Genomic DNA, 20,951 nt, shown 5'->3' on the forward strand with positions numbered 1-20,951 from the left:
TCCTGTGGCAGAACGAGGCCTCTCCCCGCTTTTCTCTCTGAGAGGGTGGGATCTGCTCCTCTGCAGATACCCCGCCAGAGACCAGACCGGGCAAGACATCCCCGAGGCCAGGTGTCCTGTCCCTTCAGCCCCGCCCTTCCCAGTTGCTGCTGGACTCCGCCGAGGCTAGAGGCCACAGTCCAGCCCTGACGGCCTCCTCTTGCAGATGAGACCACAGCCCCAGGAGCCAGTGGGCCACCCCCAATGCCTGCTGCAGCTGCTGGACCTCCTCTGGTGCATGTGACCATAGTTCCTCCCTGACAGCCGCCCCTGCCGGATGTGACAGCGGCTCAGCCAGGGCGCCGCCCTCCCCACAGCCAGCTTTAGGCCTGGGGCCACCCCAGGTCTGCCCCCAGGACCCCGACAACGACTAAGGGCCAGCACCGAGTGGCACATCTCTTGGCCCTCTTCGGCCCTAGCCTAGAGAGCCCCGCCTCCTGCCGGGCCTGCACGGCAAGGGAGCCGCCCACCACGCCACCCACGAACTCCTCCAGGACTCGTGGCGACCCCACAGATGACATACCTCTGTACTACACTCCAGACGGCCCACCCCCGATGCCTGGCCCCCACCTAAGGCTCCCGGCGTAGGACCTCCTGCCACCCGTGACCCGTGCCCCCCTCTCCGCCAGTACCATTAGTAAGAGACTCTAAGGTTGTGTTCCTCCCCATCAGTGGACTAGCCCCTTTTCCCCTCCCCACTTCAGTGCAACCCCCCTTGTGTTTTCCCAGTGTTCCCCCCCCCCCCCCGTGTGCAATTGTGAACTCTTGTGTCCAATACCTCACATGCGGAGTGCATGGTGCCAGGCCACGGATTCGCCCCAAGTGTGACTTCCTCCCCCCAGTGTTACATATGGACCAATAACACCAGTGATCCCTCCCCCCTGTGCTGCCCCGCCACCCCAAACCACAGATCCTAGACCCCTAGCCATCTGCCCTGTCGGAAACCCGATATTACTGTCCCCCTCTCCCCCCCTTGAGCCCCCACGCGCGGATAGATCTTAAGTGCTATATCCTCTTGTCCTCTGTAACGTGCACGTAGCATAAGGATAGCTAGGGTATCGTCCATGTCACGCGGATGCATATAACTAGCATAGGAAACCGACTATGTTAGGCGATCGTATATACATAATGACTTCAGTATACATTGCCGTTTATGTCACGCGTTTGGTATATTGAGATATATTTGACTGTCCTTGTCATATACTCGAGACCTAATGCATCTGATGTATCGGTGAACCATACCTGTGGCACTGTGTAGAAATTACTCTATATCAGGAAAGACAGAATACTGTGTAAATGTCAAGCTTGTTGAATTAGGTGGAAAGGATTTATTGTAAGAGCTATTTTGGTTATTGTATATTCCACAATTTTGCTCACAGATTGTGTGTGTGTGTAATTGTCTATTAATACATAAGTGTGCCTTTTGACCAGTGGTGTTTCGACTTTCCTTCCTTGTCTGTGACTGACCCGGTCGAGAACAAAGAATCCAAGGTTGCACCATACCTGTGCCCGAGAAGTTGGGAATCAGGATATGCTGCATAACAATGTATATATATATATATATATATATATATATATATATACAGTATATATATATATATATATATATATATATATATATATATATATATATATATATATATATATATATATATACAGTATATATATATATATATATATATATATATATATATATATATATATATATATACAGTATATATATATATATATATATATATATATATATATATATATATATATATATATATATATATATATATATATATATATATATATATATATATATATTTCATTCCTTCCTCTTCCTTCTGCCTGTGGGCGACTCTACACTGAGTGACAAGCCAAATGGTTTCCTGTACACCAGGAAACCATTTACTATGCTGGGTGGTAACCATATAACCAAATTTTGGCACCTGGTGGTTTAGTGGGTAATTATTGTGCACAAATCGGATTGAGCCTGTGAAGGCTTATATCCAAGGGATGGTTGGGGTTTATTGCTCAGGTAATGCCACTCAGGGATAAGTGAGGTTGGTCACTCTCATCTTAAATGTCAGGACCAACTGCCTAGCCCCGGGCTCCTACGTTCCTCATGGGGCAACGCAGGATTGGAGGACGGATGGATATATATATATATATATATATATATATATATATATATATATATATATATATATATATATATATATATATATATCCTTCATTCCTTCCTCTTCCTTCTGCCTATGGGTGACTCTACACTGAGTGACAAGCCAAATGGTTTCCTGAACACCAGGAAACCATTTACTACGCCGGGTGGTAACAAAATAACAAGATTTTGGCGCCTGGTGGTTAAGTGGGTAGTTATTGCGCTCCAAATCGGATTGAGCCGTGAAGGTTTATATCCAAGGGATGGTTGGGGTTGATTTCTCATGTAATGCCGCCCAGGGATGAGTGAGGCTGGTCACTCATCTTAAATGTCAGGACCAACTGCCTAGCCCCTGGCTCCTACGCTTCTCATGGGGCAATGTAGGATTGGATATATATATATATATATATATATATATATATATATATATATATATATATATATATATATATATATATATATATATATTGTTAGGGAACAGAGACAGATAATGAACACTTCAAGTGAGAATACTAAAATCACTACTGTCCCGCAAAGTTCCAGGTTGAAAACAAAAGAGTTAGGTAAAATTACAAGTTAAAGTTTAATGCTCAAACTAACAACTAAAAATTCAGGACTCATAAGGATAATGTAATGGCCAAACAGGTTACATATATGGTTAACTGCAATAGCCTCTATTAACACGAATTTAGCAAGAACAAATTTATCTAAGTCAGCCATGATAAATGAGAGAACTGAATAAAGCTCAGTTAAAGTAAGATATAATATTATTACAGATACAAAATATTACTAATACTGGCTGACATTAAAAACTCTACGTGAATCATAAAAACCTTACCAGGCCTACGAATTAACGTCTTAGGCCATACAGTACAAGAAAAATGGTAACAACAATTATACTCAAAATATACAGCAACTAGATGGCTGGAGACTTCCTGAACACTCACAAAAATAATAATACACTATACAGGGGAGGACAGAGATGTGAACAAAATGAGGAGTAGATCTAAGTGGCAATTAATGCAAAGACTGAGCTCATTATATAGGGGGCCGGCAGAGCCTGATTCAACTTGCAAGAAGGACGCGCAAACGAAGGCACAGAGGACGAAGAGTTGACAGGCCTGCTCTGAACAACAGAAAGAACGACTTACTCTACTATAAGGGGGAGAAGAGGGGAGTGAGGTAAAACACGCTAGCCTGGTCACTATGGAAGCCACGAGGCGAATCGTGATCAAACATGCAGCATACTGTACGTTAGAATTATACAAAGGATGATGAAATCATAAGCTATGTTAGACCTCCCCACAAAGAAAAAGAAATTTACAAAGGAAATTTCTTATTACTCTAAAACAATCTGTCTAAAGTCTAGATAAGCAATCTGCAATAACATTTTCTTACCCCTTGACATGTTGTATGTCTAATGAATACTCCTGAAGAAGTAGACTACATCTTGTCAATCTCTGATTTTATCTTTAAACTTACTAAGGAATTTCAGTGGGTTATGATCGGTATAAATGACTATGGGGTCAAAACCAGAACACAAATAAAATGAAAAATGCTGTAAACCTAAAATCAAGGCCAAAAGCTCTTTCTCAATAATTGAGTATTTCTTTTGAGGTGGAGTGAACTTCTTACTGTAATAAGATACAGGGTGTTCAATACCCTGATCATCCTCTTGCAGCAAAACAGCCCCAGCTCCTGTATCACTTGCATCAACAACCATCTTAAAAGGCTTAGCAAAATTTGGAGTAGCGAGCACTGCCTGACTTAATAGGATAGCTTTAAGTTTACTGAAAGAGGATTCACAGTCATCGGTCCAGACAAATTTAACTCCCTTTTTCAGTAGGTCTGTAAGTGGTGATACAAGAACTGAAAAGTTAAGAACAAATCTCCTGTAATAACCTACCATTCCCAAAATTCTTTGTAGCTCTTTCCTACTTTTAGGTCTGGGAAGATCACTTATAACCTGAACCTTTGCTCCTGGTGGTGCAACGTGTCCATCACCAATTACGTACCAAAGGTACTAAACTTTAGCTTGACCAAACTCACACTTTGATAAATTAGCTACAAGATTAGCCTGAAGCAAACGCTCAAGAAATTTACTGACATGGCATAGGTGATCTTTCCAGTTGTCACTGAAGATCAATACATCATCAATATAAACAACACACCCTGCCAAACCCTCTGGTACAACATTCATGAGCTTCTGAAAAGTGGCTGGTGCATTCTTCATACCATATGGTATTACAGAACATGCAAAAGTCTTTCCTAGTGTTACAAAACATGAGATCTCCCTAGCACGTTCAGTCATAGGTACTTGCCAGTATCCCTTTAACAAATCAAACTTACTTATGTACCTAGCCTTTCCGATCTTGTCTATGCAATCTTCCACACGAGGGAGAGGGTAAGTGTCTGTTTTGGTTATCTGATTAACACGTCTGTAGTCAATGCAAAGCCGCTGTGACCCACCTGGCTTAGGGACTAAAGTGACAGGAGAACTCCACTCGCTCTGACAGGGCTCAATCATCTTGTGGTCCAACAGGTAGCCAAGCTCCTTCTGGATGAGAGGAACTTTCACTGGGTTCACACGGTAAGGAGGCAATTTAATTGGCTTTGCGTCTCCAACATCGACATCATGCATCAACACAGTGGTTCTTCCTGGAGTGGCACGGAACACTTGCGGGTACTCTGCAGTAATGCCGAAAACTCCTGCCTTTCCTCGGGAGCTAGATGAGAAAGCTTAGTCTGGAGATCATTCATGATATCAGGATTCTTCCCCAAACTATCACTCAGGCTCATACTGCATGGGAGAGCTTCACTTGCAGACTCGGGTGGAACAGCTACAGTGCAGACTGGATTATTTTCGTCCCGCCTGTGATATAACTTTAGCATGTTGATGTGACAAAGTTGCTTGTTCTTTCTACGATCTGGTGTGGCGATGACATAGTTGACATCACTGAGTTTCTTCTCCACGAAATAAGGACCACTAAACTTGGCTTGAAGAGGTTGCCCATGCACCGGTAGCAGAATCAAAACCTGATCTCCTGGCTGAAAGTGGCGTAACCTGGACTTCTTATCATACCAAGTCTTCATCTTCTCCTGAGCAGCTCCTAAATTCTCTCTCGCCAGCTGTAAAGCAGTGGACAGCCATTCTTTGAACTTCATCACATACTCCAGCAGGTTGACGTCATCTTCCTCCGACAGCCAGCATTCCTTGAGTAGCTTAAGGGGTCCCCTTACTTCATGGCCAAACAGCAGTTCAAAGGGTGAGAAGCCCAGTGATTCATTTGGAGATTCTCTTGCGGCAAATACAACGAATGGAAGACCTTTATCCCAGTCTTTCTGATGTTCCAAACAGTATTTCCTGAGCATCGATTTGAGTGTTTGATGATATCTCTCCAACGCTCCTTGGGTCTGGGAATGGTAAGCTGAAGACGTGATCTGGGTGATGCCCAACTCTTTCAGAGACTGCATGAAAACATTTGACATGAAATTACTTCCCTGGTCTGACTGTACCTCCTTGAGAAGACCAAACTTGGTGAAGAACCCTAGCAATTCCTTAACCACGTTTTTTGCTGAGATATTTCTAAGTGGAACGACTTCAGGATAACGAGTAGCCATATCAATCAGGGTCAACACATAAAAAAATCCTGAAGAAGTCGTAGGAAGAGGACCCACAATATCCACCAACACACGAGTGAATGGCGCCTCAAGAGGAGGAATGGGAACTAGAGGTGCAACCTTTTCAGTCTGATTACACTTCCCCGCAACTTGACAGGTGTGACAAGACTTACAATACCAGGAAACATCTCTGAAGATACCTGGCCAATAGAAGTGTTTCAAAATGCGTGCCACAGTCTTCCTCACTCCAAGGTGTCCTGCCAAACTGGAATCATGAGCCACTCTAATGATATCCTGCCTACAAACACGAGGGATGACAACTTGAAGTACAACCTCTCATTCACAGTCGGCTGATGCTGTTGGGAGTCTCCACTTTCTCATAAGTACTCCTGACTTTATATAATAAGAAGTAGAAGCACCAGCTGACTCTTCCTTACTGCAAGTAGAGTTAGCTAGACCTTTCAACTCAGGGTCAACAACCTGCAACTCAACCAACTCTTGACGAGACAAATTATCAACACTACGAGGTACTGCCTCATCTGGTGAGTGGTCCAAATTAGCAAGAAAAGTGTCAGCTAGGATATCATCATCATCATCATTATCCTCTAAGTCATCAGTAACTTTAGACTTAGCCCTAGTGACAGCACATGCAGAGAACACATCAGGGACATCACAATCCTGGGTCGCAGCCACTGGTTCACTAGACAACTGAGGAGCTGGACACACTTGACTTCCACCAATATCATTTCCAAGTAAGAAAGTTACACCTGACATTGGGTGTGTCTCAACCAACCCAACCATAACGGAACCATTAACAAAACCAGACTCTAAATTCACTCTGCACAGAGGGACAGAGAAGTAATTATTCCCTACACCTTGTAAGATTACAGTTTCATCAGAGGAATTAACATTAGAGCCTAGAACAATGGTCAGCATAAGGAATTGGCAAGCACCTGTATCACGATATATTTTAACTGATTTCCTGTCATTACTGTCCAGAGGACTGACAAAACCATCAGACAGGAAATTAGCACAGAACTCTTGAGAGTGTCACCCACGTTACATCTCAAAAGAGGAGCTTGATCATGAGAATTAAATTTACCCCTCAAAGCAGCTTCAGTTAACTCGGTTAAAGAATTCTGGGAACTCTCAAGGGTGGACACTAGACCAATTGACTGAATATTTAAAGACTCCTTTTTGTTCACATCACGCTGTCTCCTGAAACATTTCTCCGTAGTGTGACCAAGCTTACTACAATAAGTACATTTACTTTTCTGAAATCTAGAGGTGAAGCTGGTATTTACTTCCTGAGAAACATCATCTTTATTCTCTTTCCTGTTACCTGTACTCTGAGTAGAGGCAACGTACTTACTCTCAGCTTTCCTTTTTTCTTTAGAATATCTCTTGTGAGTGAGAACATATTCATCAGCTAAAACTGCAGCATCAGACAAATTATCTATTCTTCTCTCATCAAGATATAGGCTTACATCTTTATTAATACACCTTTTGAAGTCCTCCAGGAAAATCATCTGCTTAAATTTATCAAAATCAGAATCCACATTCTTAGAATTTAACCACTGCTCTAACAGATCTTCTTTGATTTTTGCATACTCAACATGGGATTGCTTATCTTGCTTATAAGTTGTCCTAAATTTTACTCTATAGGCTTCAGGAACAAGCTCATAGGTCTTAAGAATCAAGCTCTTAACTACATCATAATTATCAGATTGATCCTGAGGCAAAGATGCATAAGTTACTTGAGCTTTACCGGTGAGAACAGTTTGAAGGAGTACTGGCCAATACTTTTGGGCTGATTAAAACCTGTAGCTACCCTCTCAAACAACTGAAAATACTTTGTTAAATCAGATTCATTAAAAGGAGGGACAAGTTTAACATTATTAGCCACATCAAAATCATCAGAGCTAGATGATCCAGTTCCACCTTGTTTCATGCGATACTCATGGTCTGCCTGAATCCTAGCAAGTTCAATTTGTGCCTGAGCCTGTGCCTGTGCCTCCTGAATGCGAGCCTGAGACTCAGCCTCCTTAGCATTTGCCTGAATCTCAGCCTCCTTAGCACGAGCCTGAAACTCAGCCTCCTCAGCACGAGCCTGAAACTCAGCCTCCTTAGCACGAGCCTCCTGCAGGGCTAGCTGTAACTTAGCTATTTCAATCTGCGTTTGCTCATCTGGAGGAGTTACATTAAACAAGCTTTTATTAATCATGTCAACAATTTGATCTTTAGAATGATGAGAGCGAACAGCAATTCCCAATTGTTAAGCAACAAGCTTAAGTTCATTCTTTGTTCTGTTTTCTACATCACACACTGTTTGCACATTTGACAAAAAATCTTTGGCTTCATCAAGAGTAGTAATAGTAGACATCATGAATAAATCACAGTCACAAAATATCAAGCAATATCCTTATGATAATATCCTGAATATCCTGATAAGAGGTCGCGAAATTTATGTTATGGAACAGAGAGAGATAATGAACACTTCAAGTGAGAATCCTAAAATCACTACTGTCCCGCAAAATTCCAGGTTCAAAACAAAAGTTAGGTAAAATTACAAGTTAAAGTTTAATGCTCAAACTAACAACTAAACATTCAGGACTCATAAGGATAATGTAATGACAAAACAGGTTACATATACGGTTAACTGCAATAGCCTCTATGAACACGAATTTAGGAAGAACAAATTTATCTAAGTCAGCCCTGATAAATGAGAGAACCAAATAATGCTCAGTTAAAGTAAGATATAATATTATTACAGATACAAAATATTACTAATACTGGCTGACATTAAAAACTCTACATGAATCACAAAAACCTTATCAGGCCTACGAATTAACGCCTTAGGCCATACAGTACAAGAAAAATGGTAACAACACTTATACTCAAATTATACAGCAGCTAGATGGCTGGAGACTTCCTGAGCACTCACAAAAATAATAATACACTATACAAGGGAGGACAGAGATGTGAACAAAATGAGGAGTAGATCTAAGTGGCAATTAATGCAGAGACTGAGCTCATTATATAGGGGGCCGGCAGAGCTTGATTCAACTTGCAAGAAGGACGCGGAAATGAAGGCACAGGGGAGGAAGAGTTGACAGTCCTGCTCTGAACAACAGAAAGAACGACTTACTCTACTATAAGGGGGAGAAGGGGAGAGTGAGGTAGAACACGGAAGCCTGGTCACTATGGAAGCCACGAGGTGAATCGTGATCAAACATGCAGCATACTGTACGTTAGAATTATACAAAGGATGATGAAATCATAGGGTATGTAACAATATATATATATATATATATATATATATATATATATATATATATATTTTTATATATAATACAAAGGATGATAAAATCATAGGGTATGTAACAATATATATATATATATATATATATATATATATATATGTATATACTGTAAATATAAAAATATATATATATATATATATATATATATATATATATATATATATATTGTTACGGAACAGAGAAAGATAATGTACACTTTAAGTGAGAATACTAAGTGTCACTACTGTCCCGTAAAGTTTCAGGTTCAAAACAAAAGAGTTAGGTAAAATTACAAGTTAAAGTTTAATGCTCAAACTAACAACAAAACATTCAGGACTCATAAGGATAATGTAATGGCAAAAAAACAGGTTAAATATATGGATAACTGCAATAGCCTCTATTAACACGAAATTAGCAAGAGTAAATTTATCTAAGTCAGCCCTGATAAAATGAAAATACACCGGGCACTGCTCAGTTAATGCAAGATAAATTATTACAGATACAAACTATTATTAACAATTGACTGACGTAAAGAAGCTTTACATAAATTACAAAAACTTCACTAGGCCTACAAATTAAACTTATGCTACACAGTACAAGAACAAAATGCAACAACACTCATACTCAAATTACACAGCTGCTAGATGGTTGCAGACTTCCTGAGAAACTCACAATAATAATAACTGTACAGGGGAGGACAGAGATGCGAGCAAAATGAGGAGTAGATCTAAGTGGCCATGATGCAGAGACTGAGCTCATTATATAGGGGCCAGCAGAGCTTGATACAACTTGTAAGAAGGACGCGCAAATGAAGCCATGGGGACAGAGTTGACAATCCCGCACTGAATAACAGAAATGACGACTTACTCTACTATAACGGAAGAAGGGGGGCACTGAGGCAGAACACGCTCGTGATCAAACATGCAGCATACTGTGCGTTAAAATTACACAAAGGATGATGAAATCATAGGCTATGTAACACCTCCCCACAAAGAAAAAAGAAATTTACAAAGGAAATTTCTTATTACTCTAAAACAATCTGTATATGGCATTACAGAACATGCAAAAGTCTTTCCTAATGTTACAAAACATGAGATCTCCCTAGCACGTTCAGTCATAGGTACTTGCCAGTATCCCTTTAACAAATCAAACTTACTTATGTACCTAGCCTTTCCGATCTTGTCTATGCAATCTTCCACGCGAGGGAGAGGGTAAGTGTCTGTTTTGGTTATCTGATTAACACGTCTGTAGTCAATGCAAAGCCACTGTGACCCACCTGGCTTAGGGACTAAAGTGACAGGAGAACTCCACTCGCTCTGACAGGGCTCAATCATCTTGTGGTCCAACAGGTAGCCAAGCTCCTTCTGGATGAGAGGAACTTTCACTGGGTTCACACGGTAAGGAGGCAATTTAATTGGCTTTGCGTCTCCAACATCGACATCATGCATCAACACAGTGGTTCTTCCTGGAGTGGCACGGAACACTTGCGGGTACTAGTGCAGTAATGCCGAAAACTCCTGCCTTTCCTCGGGAGCTAGATGAGAAAGCTTAGTCTGGAGATCATTCATGATATCAGGATTCTTCCCCAAATTATCACTCAGGCTCATACTGCATGGGAGAGCTTCACTTGCAGACTCGGGTGGAACAGCTACAGTGCAGACTGGATTATTTTCGTCCCGCCTGTGATATAACTTTAGCATGTTGATGTGACAAAGTTGCTTGTTCTTTCTACGATCTGGTGTGGCGATGACATAGTTGACATCACTGAGTTTCTTCTCCACGAAATAAGGACCACTAAACTTGGCTTGAAGAGGTTCCCCATGCACCGGTAGCAGAATCAAAACCTGATCTCCTGGCTGAAAGTGGCGTAACCTGGACTTCTTATCATACCAAATCTTCATCTTCTCCTGAGCAGCTCCTAAATTCTCTCTCGGCAGCTGTAAAGCAGTGGACAGCCGTTCTTTGAACTTCATCACATACTCCAGCAGGTTGAGGTCATCTTCCTCCGACAGCCAGCATTCCTTGAGTAGCTTAAGGGGTCCCCTTACTTCATGGCCAAACAGCAGTTCAAAGGGTGAGAAGCCCAGTGTTTCATTTGGAGATTCTCTTGCGGCAAATACAACGAATGGAAGACCTTTATCCCAGTCTTTCTGATGTTCCAAACAGTATTTCCTGAGCATCGATTTGAGTGTTTGATGATATCTCTCCAACGCTCCTTGGGTCTGGGAATGGTAAGCTGAAGACGTGATCTGGGTGATGCCCAACTCTTTCAGAGACTGCTTGAAAACATTTGACATGAAATTACTTCCCTGGTCTGACTGTACCTCCTTGGGCAGACCAAACTTGGTGAAGAACCCTAGCAATTCCTTAACCACGTTCTTTGCTGAGATATTTCTAAGTGGAACGGCTTCAGGATAACGAGTAGCCATATCAATCAGGGTCAACACATAAAAAAAATCCTGAAGAAGTCGTAGGAAGAGGACCCACAATATCCACCAACACACGAGTGAATGGCGCCTCAAAAGGAGGAATGGGAACTAGAGGTGCAACCTTTTCAGTCTGATTACACTTCCCCACAACTTGACAGGTGTGACAAGACTTACAATACCAGGAAACATCTCTGAAGATACCTGGCCAATAGAAGTGTTTCAAAATGCGTGCCACAGTCTTCCTCACTCCAAGGTGTCCTGCCAAACTGGAATCATGAGCCACTCTAATGATATCCTGCCTACAAACACGAGGGATGACAACTTGAAGTACAACCTCCCATTCACAGTCGGCTGATGCTGCTGGGGGTCTCCACTTTCTCATAAGTACTCCTGACTTTATATAATAAGAAGTAGAAGCACCAGCTGACTCTTCCTTACTGCAAGTAGAGTTAGCTAGACCTTTCAACTCAGGGTCAACAACCTGCAACTCAACCAACTCTTGACGAGACAAATTATCAACACTACGAGGTACTGCCTCATCTGGTGAGTGGTCCAAATTAGCAAGAAAAGTGTCAGCTAGGATATCATCATCATCATCATTATCCTCTAAGTCATCAGTAACTTTAGACTTAGCCCTAGTGACAGCACATGCAGAGAACACATCAGGGACATCACAATCCTGGGTCGCAGCCACTGGTTCACTAGACAACTGAGGAGCTGGACACACTTGACTTCCACCAATATCATTTCCAAGTAAGAAAGTTACACCTGACATTGGGTGTGTCTCAACCAACCCAACCATAACGGAACCATTAACAAAACCAGACTCTAAATTCACTCTGCACAGAGGGACAGAGAAGTAATTATTCCCTACACCTTGTAAGATTACAGTTTCATCAGAGGAATTAACATTAGAGCCTAGAACAATGGTCAGCATAAGGAATTGGCAAGCACCTGTATCACGATATATTTTAACTGATTTCCTGTCATTACTGTCCAGAGGACTGACAAAACCATCAGACAGGAAACTAGCACAGAACTCTTGAGAGTGTCACCCACGTTACTGCTCAAAAGAGGAGCTTGATCATGAGAATTAAATTTACCCCTCAAAGCAGCTTCAGTTAACTCGGTTAAAGAATTCTGGGAACTCTCAAGGGTGGACACTAGACCAATTGACTGAATATTTAAAGACTCCTTTTTGTTCACATCACGCTGTCTCCTGAAACATTTCTCCGTAGTATGACCAAGCTTACTACAATAAGTACATTTACTTTTCTGAAATCTAGAGGTGAAGCTGGTATTTACTTCCTGAGAAACATCATCTTTATTCTCTTTCCTGTTACCTGTACTCTGAGTAGAGGCAACGTACTTACTCTCAGCTTTCCTTTTTTCTTTAGAATATCTCTTGTGAGTGAGAACATATTCATCAGCTAAAACTGCAGCATCAGACAAATTATCTATTCTTCTCTCATCAAGATATAGGCTTACATCTTTATTAATACACCTTTTGAAGTCCTCCAGGAAAATCATCTGCTTAAATTTATCAAAATCAGAATCCACATTCTTAGAATTTAACCACTGCTCTAACAGATCTTCTTTGATTTTTGCATACTCAACATGGGATTGCTTATCTTGCTTATAAGTTGTCCTAAATTTTACTCTATAGGCTTCAGGAACAAGCTCATAGGTCTTAAGAATCAAGCTCTTAACTACATCATAATTATCAGATTGATCCTGAGGCAACGATGCATAAGTTACTTGAGCTTTACCGGTGAGAACAGTTTGAAGGAGTACTGGCCAATACTTTTTGGGCTGATTAAAACCTGTAGCTACCCTCTCAAACAACTGAAAATACTTTGTTAAATCAGATTCATTAAAAGGAGGGACAAGTTTAACATTATTAGCCACATCAAAATCATCAGAGCTAGATGATCCAGTTCCACCTTGTTTCATGCGATACTCATGGTCTGCCTGAATCCTAGCAAGTTCAATTTGTGCCTGAGCCTGTGCCTGTGCCTCCTGAATGCGAGCCTGAGACTCAGCCTCCTTAGCATTTGCCTGAATCTCAGCCTCCTTAGCACGAGCCTGAAACTCAGCCTCCTCAGCACGAGCCTGAAACTCAGCCTCCTTAGCACGAGCCTCCTGCAGGGCTAGCTGTAACTTAGCTATTTCAATCTGCGTTTGCTCATCTGGAGGAGTTACATTAAACAAGCTTTTATTAATCATGTCAACAATTTGATCTTTAGAATGATGAGAGCGAACAGCAATTCCCAATTGTTAAGCAACAAGCTTAAGTTCATTCTTTGTTCTGTTTTCTACATCACACACTGTTTGCACATTTGACAAAAAATCTTTGGCTTCATCAAGAGTAGTAATAGTAGACATCATGAATAAATCAGTCACAAAATATCAAGCAATATCCTTATGATTATATCCTGAATATCCTGATAAGAGGTCGCGAAATTTATGTTATGGAACAGAGAGAGATAATGAACACTTCAAGTGAGAATCCTAAAATCACTACTATCCCGCAAAGTTCCAGGTTCAAAACAAAAGTTAGGTAAAATTACAAGTTAAAGTTTAATGCTCAAACTAACAACTAAACATTCAGGACTCATAAGGATAATGTAATGACAAAACAGGTTACATATATGGTTAACTGCAATAGCCTCTATTAACACGAATTTAGCAAGAACAAATTTATCTAAGTCAGCCCTGATAAATGAGAGAACCAAATAATGCTCAGTTAAAATAAGATATAATATTATTACAGATACAAAATATTACTAATACTGGCTGACATTAAAAACTCTACATGAATCACAAAAACCTTATCAGGCCTACGAATTAACGCCTTAGGCCATACAGTACAAGAAAAATGGTAACAACACTTATACTCAAATTATACAGCAGCTAGATGGCTGGAGACTTCCTGAGCACTCACAAAAATAATAATACACTATACAAGGGAGGACAGAGATGTGAACAAAATGAGGAGTAGATCTAAGTGGCAATTAATGCAGAGACTGAGCTCATTATATAGGGGGCCGGCAGAGCTTGATTCAACTTGCAAGAAGGACGCGGAAATGAAGGCACAGGGGAGGAAGAGTTGACAGTCCTGCTCTGAACAACAGAAAGAACGACTTACTCTACTATAAGGGGGAGAAGGGGAGAGTGAGGTAGAACACGGAAGCCTGGTCACTATGGAAGCCACGAGGTGAATCGTGATCAAACATGCAGGATACTGTACGTTAGAATTATACAAAGGATGATGAAATCATAGGGTATGTAACAATATATATATATATATATATATATATATATATATATATATACATATATATATATATATAAATTTTTTTACGGAAGAGAGAAAGATAATGTACACTTTAAGTGAGAATACTAAGAGTCACTACTGTCCCGTAAAGTTCCAGGTTCAAAACAAAAGAGTTAGGTAAAATTACAAGTTAAAGTTTAATGCTCAAACTAACAACAAAACATTCAGGACTCATAAGGATAATGTAATGGCAAAAAAACAGGTTAAATATATGGATAACTGCAATAGCCTCTATTAACACGAAATTAGCAAGAGTAAATTTATCTAAGTCAGCCCTGATAAAATGAAAATACACCGGGCACTACTCAGTTAATGCAAGATAAATTATTATAGATACAAACTGTTATTAACAATTGTCTGACGTAAAGAAGCTTTACATAAATTACAAAAACTTCACTAGGCCTACAAATTAAACTTATGCTACACAGTACAAGAACAAAATGCAACAACACTCATACTCAAATTACACAGCTGCTAGATGGTTGCAGACTTCCTGAGAAACTCACAATAATAATAACTGTACAGGGGAGGACAGAGATGCGAGCAAAATGAGGAGTAGATCTAAGTGGCCATGATGCAGAGACTGAGCTCATTATATAGGGGCCAGCAGAGCTTGATACAACTTGTAAGAAGGACGCGCAAATGAAGCCATGGGGACAGAGTTGACAATCCCGCACTGAATAACAGAAATGACGACTTACTCTACTATAACGGAAGAAGGGGGGCACTGAGGCAGAACACGCTCGTGATCAAACATGCAGCATACTGTGCGTTAAAATTACACAAAGGATGATGAAATCATAGGCTATGTAACACCTCCCCACAAAGAAAAAAGAAATTTACAAAGGAAATTTCTTATTACTCTAAAACAATCTGTATATGGTATTACAGAAAATGCACAAGTCTTTCCTAATGTTACAAAACATGAGATCTCCCTAGCACGTTCAGTCATAGGTACTTGCCAGTATCCCTTTAACAAATCAAACTTACTTATGTACCTAGCCTTTCCGATCTTGTCTATGTAATCTTCCACGCGAGGGAGGGGGTAAGTGTCTGTTTTGGTTATCTGATTAACACGTCTGTAGTCAATGCAAAGCCGCTGTGACCCACCTGGCTTAGGGACTAAAGTGACAGGAGAACTCCACTCGCTCTGACAGGGCTCAATCATCTTGTGGTCCAACAGGTAGCCAAGCTCCTTCTGGATGAGAGGAACTTTCACTGGGTTCACACGGTAAGGAGGCAATTTAATTGGCTTTGCGTCTCCAACATCGACATCATGCATCAACACAGTGGTTCTTCCTGGAGTGGCACGGAACACTTGCGGGTACTCTGCAGTAATGCCGAAAACTCCTGCCTTTCCTCGGGAGCTAGATGAGAAAGCTTAGTCTGGAGATCATTCATGATATCAGGATTCTTCCCCAAACTATCACTCAGGCTCATACTGCATGGGAGAGCTTCACTTGCAGACTCGGGTGGAACAGCTACAGTGCAGACTGGATTATTTTCGTCCCGCCTGTGATATAACTTTAGCATGTTGATGTGACAAAGTTGCTTGTTCTTTCTACGATCTGGTGTGGCGATGACATAGTTGACATCACTGAGTTTCTTCTCCACGAAATAAGGACCACTAAACTTGGCTTGAAGAGGTTGCCCATGAACTGGTAGCAGAATCAAAACCTGATCTCCTGGCTGAAAGTGGCGTAACCTGGACTTCTTATCATACCAAGTCTTCATCTTCTCCTGAGCAGCTCCTAAATTCTCTCTCGCCAGCTGTAAAGCAGTGGACAGCCGTTCTTTGAACTTCATCACATACTCCAGCAGGTTGACGTCATCTTCCTCCGACAGTCAGCATTCCTTGAGTAGCTTAAGGGGTCCTCTTCCTTCATGGCCAAACAGTAGTTCAAAAGGTGAGAAGCCCAGTGATTCATTTGGAGATTCTCTTGCAGCAAATACAACGAATGGAAGACCTTTATCCCAGTCTTTCTGATGTTCCAAACAGTATTTCCTGAGCATCGATTTGAGTGTTTGATGATATCTCTCCAACGCTCCTTGGGTCTGGGGATGGTAAGCTGAAGACGTGATCTGGGTGATGCCTAACTCTTTCAGAAACTGCATGAAAACATTTGACATGAAATTACTTCCCCGGTCTGACTGTACCTCCTTGGGCAGACCAAACTTTGTGAAGAACCCTAGCATTTCCTTAACCACATTCTTTGCTGAGATATTTCTAAGTGGAATGGCTTCAGGATAACGAGTAGCCATATCAATCAGGGTCAACACATAAGAAAATCCTGAAGAAGTCTTAGGAAGAGGACCCACAATATCCACCAACACACGGGTGAAAGGCGCCTCAAAAGGAGGAATGGGAACTAGAGGTGCAACCTTTTCGGTCTGATTACACTTCCCCACAACTTGATAGGTGTGACAAGACTTACAATACCAGGAAACATCCCTGAAGATACCTGGCCAGTAGAAGTGTTTCAAAATGCGTGCCACAGTCTTCCTCACTCCAAGGTGTCCTGCCAAACTGGAATCATGAGCCACTCTAATGATATCCTGCCTACAAACACGAGGGATGACAACTTGATGTACAACCTCCCATTCACAGTCGGCTGATGCTGTTGGGGGTCTCCACTTTCTCATAAGTACTCCTGACTTTATATAATAACAAGTAGAAGCACCAGTTGACTCTTCCTCACTGCAAACAGAGTTAGCAAGACCTTTCAACTCAGGGTCAGCAACCTGCAACTCAACCAACTCTTGACGAGACAAATTATCAACACTACGGGGTACTGCCTCATCTGGTGAGTGGTCCAAATTAGCAAGAAAAGTGTCAGCTAGGATAACATCATCATCATCATTATCCTCTAAATCACCAGTAACTTTAGACTTAGCCCTAGTGACAGCACATGCAGGGAACACATCAGGGACATCACAATCATGGGTCGCAGCCACTGGCTCACTAGACAACTGAGGAGCTGGACACACTTGACTTCCACCAATATCATTTCCAAGTAAGAAAGTTACACCTGACATTGGGTGTGTCTCAACCAACCCAACCATAACGGAACCATTAACAAAACCAGACTCTAAATTCACTCTGCACAGAGGGACAGAGAAGTAATTATTCCCTACACCTTGTAAGATTACAGTTTCATCAGAGGAATTAACATTAGAGCCAAGAACACTGGTCAGCATAAGGGATTGGCAAGCACCTGTATCACGATATATTTGAACTGATTTCCTGTCATTACTGTCCAGAGGACTGACAAAACCATCAGACAGGAAATTAGCACATGAACTCTTGAGAGTGTCACCCACGTTACTGCTCAAAAGAGGAGCTCCATCATGAGAATTTAAGTTACCCCTCAAAGCAGGTTCAGTTAACTCAGTTAAAGAATTCCGGGAACTCCTGTGAAAAAAAATACAGGTTCTCTCTTCAAATTGACTGAATATTTAAAGACTCCTTTTTGTTCACATCACACTGTCTCCTGAAACATTTCTCCGTAGTATGACCAAGCTTACTACAATAAGTACATTTACTTTTCTGAAATCTAGAGGTGAAGCTGGTATTTACTTCCTGAGAAACATCATCTTTATTCTCTTTCCTGTTACCTGTACTCTGAGTAGAGGCAACGTACTTACTCTCAGCTTTCCTTTTTTCTTTAGAATATCTCTTGTGAGTGAGAACATATTCATCAGCTAAAACTGCAGCATCAGACAAATTATCTATTCTTCTCTCATCAAGATATAGGCTTACATCTTTATTAATACACCTTTTGAAGTCCTCCAGGAAAATCATCTGCTTAAATTTATCAAAATCAGAATTTACATTCTTAGAATTTAACCACTGCTCTAACAGATCTTCTTTGATTTTTGCATACTCAACATGGGATTGCTTATCTTGCTTATAAGTTGTCCTAAATTTTACTCTATAGGCTTCAGGAACAAGCTCATAGGTCTTAAGAATCAAGCTCTTAACTACATCATAATTATCAGATTGATCCTGAGGCAAAGATGCATAAGTTACTTGAGCTTTACCGGTGAGAACAGTTTGAAGGAGTACTGGCCAATACTTTTTGGGCTGATTAAAACCTGTAGCTACCCTCTCAAACAACTGAAAATACTTTGTTAAATCAGATTCATTAAAAGGAGGGACAAGTTTAACATTATTAGCCACATCAAAATCATCAGAGCTAGATGATCCAGTTCCACCTTGTTTCATGCGATACTCATGGTCTGCCTGAATCCTAGCAAGTTCAATTTGTGCCTGAGCCTGTGCCTGTGCCTCCTGAATGCGAGCCTGAGACTCAGCCTCCTTAGCATTTGCCTGAATCTCAGCCTCCTTAGCACGAGCCTGAAACTCAGCCTCCTCAGCACGAGCCTGAAACTCAGCCTCCTTAGCACGAGCCTCCTGCAGGGCTAGCTGTAACTTAGCTATTTCAATCTGCGTTTGCTCATCTGGAGGAGTTACATTAAACAAGCTTTTATTAATCATGTCAACAATTTGATCTTTAGAATGATGAGAGCGAACAGCAATTCCCAATTGTTAAGCAACAAGCTTAAGTTCATTCTTTGTTCTGTTTTCTACATCACACACTGTTTGCACATTTGACAAAAAATCTTTGGCTTCATCAAGAGTAGTAATAGTAGACATCATGAATAAATCAGTCACAAAATATCAAGCAATATCCTTATGATTATATCCTGAATATCCTGATAAGAGGTCGCGAAATTTATGTTATGGAACAGAGAGAGATAATGAACACTTCAAGTGAGAATCCTAAAATCACTACTATCCCGCAAAGTTCCAGGTTCAAAACAAAAGTTAGGTAAAATTACAAGTTAAAGTTTAATGCTCAAACTAACAACTAAACATTCAGGACTCATAAGGATAATGTAATGACAAAACAGGTTACATATATGGTTAACTGCAATAGCCTCTATTAACACGAATTTAGCAAGAACAAATTTATCTAAGTCAGCCCTGATAAATGAGAGAACCAAATAATGCTCAGTTAAAATAAGATATAATATTATTACAGATACAAAATATTACTAATACTGGCTGACATTAAAAACTCTACATGAATCACAAAAACCTTATCAGGCCTACGAATTAACGCCTTAGGCCATACAGTACAAGAAAAATGGTAACAACACTTATACTCAAATTATACAGCAGCTAGATGGCTGGAGACTTCCTGAGCACTCACAAAAATAATAATACACTATACAAGGGAGGACAGAGATGTGAACAAAATGAGGAGTAGATCTAAGTGGCAATTAATGCAGAGACTGAGCTCATTATATAGGGGGCCGGCAGAGCTTGATTCAACTTGCAAGAAGGACGCGGAAATGAAGGCACAGGGGAGGAAGAGTTGACAGTCCTGCTCTGAACAACAGAAAGAACGACTTACTCTACTATAAGGGGGAGAAGGGGAGAGTGAGGTAGAACACGGAAGCCTGGTCACTATGGAAGCCACGAGGTGAATCGTGATCAAACATGCAGCATACTGTACGTTAGAATTATACAAAGGATGATGAAATCATAGGGTATGTAACAATATATATATATATATATATATATATATATATATATATATATAAATTTTTTTACGGAAGAGAGAAAGATAATGTACACTTTAAGTGAGAATACTAAGAGTCACTACTGTCCCGTAAAGTTCCAGGTTCAAAACAAAAGAGTTAGGTAAAATTACAAGTTAAAGTTTAATGCTCAAACTAACAACAAAACATTCAGGACTCATAAGGATAATGTAATGGCAAAAAAACAGGTTAAATATATGGATAACTGCAATAGCCTCTATTAACACGAAATTAGCAAGAGTAAATTTATCTAAGTCAGCCCTGATAAAATGAAAATACACCGGGCACTACTCAGTTAATGCAAGATAAATTATTATAGATACAAACTGTTATTAACAATTGTCTGACGTAAAGAAGCTTTACATAAATTACAAAAACTTCACTAGGCCTACAAATTAAACTTATGCTACACAGTACAAGAACAAAATGCAACAACACTCATACTCAAATTACACAGCTGCTAGATGGTT

Source organism: Coenobita brevimanus, chromosome 57 (assembly GCF_032717465.1).
Source record: "Coenobita brevimanus isolate Jiangsu-jjx chromosome 57, ASM3271746v2, whole genome shotgun sequence".
NCBI lineage: Eukaryota > Metazoa > Arthropoda > Malacostraca > Decapoda > Coenobitidae > Coenobita > Coenobita brevimanus.